Raw genomic sequence first — 4190 nt, 5'->3', positions numbered from 1 at the left:
TGGTACTCAGTGGGTCAGGATGTGGATGGAGGTGAGCTACACAGAGGGAACCGAGTAAGGTCCACCCTCCCGCAGCCAGAGCCACCCACTGTCTTATTCCAGTGCTGAGGCAAGCCACCTGGGTTTCCTCAGGCCACTGCCAACAGGTCTTCCTTTAGTATCCGGTGTCTAAACTGCAGGGTCCCCCACCAAACCCCAGTATCGGGAGCCTGCACCACAGACCCCACCACGGAGACGGACACTCATGCTGATTCCATTTCTAAAACAGTTATTTTCAGGAAATGTTTGTGCTCGTATGCAAGGAAACTTTGTGGGACATCTGTGGCTGCCAAAGTGACATCTGGCAGGATTAACTGGATCACCAGAGCCAAACAATGAGGACTGGGAAGGCGACAACAACTGTGAGGCCTGGGCCCATGTGGGGGCAAGATTTTGAGAATGACCACTTAGGTGACAACATGGGATTCCCACGAACCACAGCTCTGGTTAGTTTCTGGTCTGGAGCCAGATCCTCTCTCTGATGCAGACGTGGGAGGACGGAGCAGCAAGAGCTGCCCAGCTGCCCAGCTGCTCATCTGGGAACTCATCCTCCAAGCGACTCTGTCCCTCGTTCTCCTCCCGTACCTGGAGGTGGCAGTCAGCGGGCAGCACCTCTCACAGCACCCCCGCGGACACCTGCTCAGACCGCCTGCTCAGAGCTACTCTTTTGCCCAGCCCAGCATACCTGTTCCACCTGTCTGAAGACCCACCACACGTTTCCTCGAAGCACACCCCAGAGCTCTTCCTCACTCCAGCCATGCCCCAGCAACTCCTCTATCAGTACCGGGTATATGGACACGTCCTCCAGCCCCTGTGGGAACCTTTTTGGCCGCCAGCCAGCCAGCTCTTGGGCCTCAGACCTGTTCCCTGGTCCTGAGTCAGAACCAAAGCCCTATGTGTCCAGGGTCCACTGAACCCCAGCCCTGGTCAGATATGGAAAATGGAGACTTGGAGAGAGTAAATGATTCACTCCTGCTCTTCATCCTTCAGAGGAAGACCCCAAAAGCGCCTCGACTATTCATCAAAAGTCATTGAGTTATACTGTTAAGATCTGTGCCTTTCACTGAATGCACTTTTTGCCACCATTTATAAAGAGAAGAAAAGCTTTTTAAGAACTGGGTTGAGCCCCCTGCATGCACATACCCAACTGCAGGCAGAGAAGATGGTCAGCCCAGCCCAGACCTTGCTAAGAGTCTGCTCAGAGGCCATGGGTCTGGTCTGCTGGCACTGGATGGGCGCAGATGCTGGGCACATGAGCTCTGTGTGGTGTTTTAGACAAATATGAGGACCTAGAGTAGGGTCAAACAGACAGGAGAGCCCAGGAAGCAGACCCTGGGAGAGGGGAGATACCAGTTGGGCCAGCACACCTGAGGCTATGGTCAAGGCCATGAGGACCACAGTGTGGTGGGCACAGTGGCTGTGAAAGCCCCACTGCTGCCCAGCCAGCCCGAGACAAGCCACGGGGAAGCACCCACCGGCCAGCCCCGTCATAATCTCCGCCAATCCCGATGAACTTGCATCCAATGACTGCCCTGATGTGGTCGAAGTGATCTGAAGAATGGAAAGTCAGCAGTATGGGGCTTCCAGGGCAGGGGTGGGGTGATGACTGACCTCTGTTGATTCCCCTTTTTGCAGCCTGTAGGCCAAACAGGCCAGTTCCTTCATGGCCTGGCACCGAGAGTACCAACTAGAGGGCCCTGAGGTTTGATCTGAAGTGATCCCAGCTGGCTCTAGAACTGGACTTCAGATTTGGAGTGGACCCCAGAGCCCCCTATTTGGGCCATTTCCCACCCAAGATTCACCCTGCCTCCCAGTCTCCTTGAGAACCTGTGGGGGCTCCTTTCCCCGGGTGTGGAGGGTGAGAGAGCAACAAGAGTACAACTGATGAAGGCCCCAGAGACCTAAGGAGCTGTCCAGTCCCTTGGCCAGAGGTAGGGGCAGTGTGCTTTAGGAGCCCCTGCAGAGGCACAGATGGGTAGCACCCGGGCTCTGTGTCTGACAGCCTCCCTGATACCCATCATTATCACAGTTTTGATTCCATGGCTCCAGTTCCACATGGCACCAAGGTGCTGTGTACCGTCCATTATTGGGTTTTTGGGAGCTGTACCTATTGCCAACAGGTGGGTCAAACCACTGGGGCTCTTCTGAAGTCCTCTCCAAATTTGGACCCAGCTTCAGCTCCAAATCAGAGTTTTCAGAGAGCCCAGGGTGGGGCTCACCTGCCCCAGTAGACATGTTGGCTAACGGGTTGCACTGCAGCACCCGCACGGACAAGGACACCATCACGATGCCACCGTTCTTCTTCTGCAGGGGCGGACCGGTGGACAGTCAGCTTGGCTCCCAGCACAGCCACCTGCCTGTTCACTCTCTCGGCCCCTGTGAGAAAGGTGTTCAGCCCTGGCTTTGAGGTCAGAGTCGTCTCCTCTCTGGGTTTGTGTGAATAGAGGAGCCGCAGCCCTGGTCTGGGTGGTGTCTTGGCCCTGGGTTTCCGGGTTTGGAGGAGTATCTTACCACCTAGACCCCCACCTAGGGCTCAAGAGTTCAGGGGCTGTGGACCGTGGGTTTTGGGGGCAGAAGATATTTAACCTGGCGTTTGAGGAAATGGAGGGAGAAGAGGCTCAGGTTCAAGGGCTCCTGGTTTGAACCTCTTGCTTTAGGGATTAGGGCCAGGGCAGTCTCTCACGAGAAGCTGCAGGATATCATCAGGAACATTCCGAGAGTTCTTGCACACCCCCCAGGCCACTGAGTGGGAGAAGATGACAGGTGCCTGTGACACTTGCAGGGCTCGCCGTGCCACAGCATCCGAGACATGGGACAAGTCCACCATCATGGCCAGGCGGTTCATTTCTGCCACCACCTTCTACAGGGACAGGATGGGGAGAAGGCATCAGGGCTGCATTTATCTTGTGTGCATTTATCTGTAGGGAACAGGCGGGGCTGTATATTCATGTGGGGCAGGGTATGGAACCCGGGTACTTACCTTGCCAAGCCGGTGAGCCGACTGACATTGCTGTAGAAGGGGTGGATACCCTTAGATGTGCTCTGTGCCCTGCCAGATGGCCAGGAGGCAGTCTGACTGGTGGCCATGACTTTGCTACAAGAGCCTAGAAAGAGGTTCTTTCGAACCGTCTACACCTGCAACTCCCTGATGCAAGAGGAGGGACCCAAACTGGGCTGTGCCTGGCAGTAGGAAGGCCCTTCTGGGGACTCAGTCTTGACTATATTCAGGAAAAAAATACATACGCCCTTTTTGGTCAACTGCATCATTGTCGAAGTTCTGTCTCTTTTCACTTGCTTTAAAGGCGACTCCAATCTACCTCTTAAAAACTGTTTCCTACAATTCTGCCTTGCTTTCAAATCCTCTTCGTTGCCTTCCCTCAATATATTTTTGGACGATAGTTGTCCTTTATAACTCTACAGGTTTGTGAATTGCAGTGCCCCTGAGCTCCATCTTTCAACTCGCTTTTTTGTGAGCTGGCTGCAAAACCTCAGGATTGCTTCAGGCCCTATTCTGGTTCCGGGGGGCAGGCTGAGCCTTTGGTTAATTCTTATTCTTGATTGGAAATTAGAGTGACATGTGCCTGTCCAAACACCTAGAGCTGGTCTCTCATTGGTTCCCCCTCTCCCCGTTCATCCTCTGGACAATTTGCAAACTGTACGAAACAGGAGGTTAAAGGTGCTGATTCTCCAAGTGGGGAGATTGATAGTAAAGCGGCTGGAATGGCAAACCCGAGCACCAGGAGATGAAAAATAACGTGCATTTTAGAAACCTTTCCCGATCACTGGGTGTACCATCCTCTGGGTTTCCCATGCATGTTTTAGCTGTAGGAAGATTCCCTTGAACCTGGAGATTTGGGACCCATGGAATGGGTAGCACACAGTATTACTTTAAAGGGTCTGCATTTGCTCACCCAACCTCACCAATCCTGTCGGACCCAAGAGTGTCCAGCCTTATGTCTCTTCCAGCTGTGGGTCTACATGTGGTCAATCCAGGTTGCATCACAGCTCCTGAACGAATTTTGTAAGAATTTCTCTTTCACTATCTTTTTTTTCTTTTTTCTTTTGTAATTTATATTTATAATGGGGTTTAGCTGATTTTCAATGCTGTGTTTGTGCCCCTTTACACCCACTATATTCACTTACTGAGAAAT

The 4190-nt window shown here is 52.9% G+C and overlaps 1 pseudogene; it reads right to left on the bottom strand.

Annotated features, from left to right (window-relative positions):
* Positions 1–358: 358 nt before the first annotated feature.
* On the bottom strand, positions 359–3126 carry LOC132502111 (dipeptidase 2-like; annotated as a pseudogene).
* Positions 3127–4190: the final 1064 nt, after the last annotated feature.

This window comes from Mesoplodon densirostris, chromosome 14 (assembly GCF_025265405.1).
Source record: "Mesoplodon densirostris isolate mMesDen1 chromosome 14, mMesDen1 primary haplotype, whole genome shotgun sequence".
NCBI lineage: Eukaryota > Metazoa > Chordata > Mammalia > Artiodactyla > Ziphiidae > Mesoplodon > Mesoplodon densirostris.
Note: the sequence above shows the minus strand (reverse complement) of the source record. Positions and strands in the feature narration are given on the sequence as shown.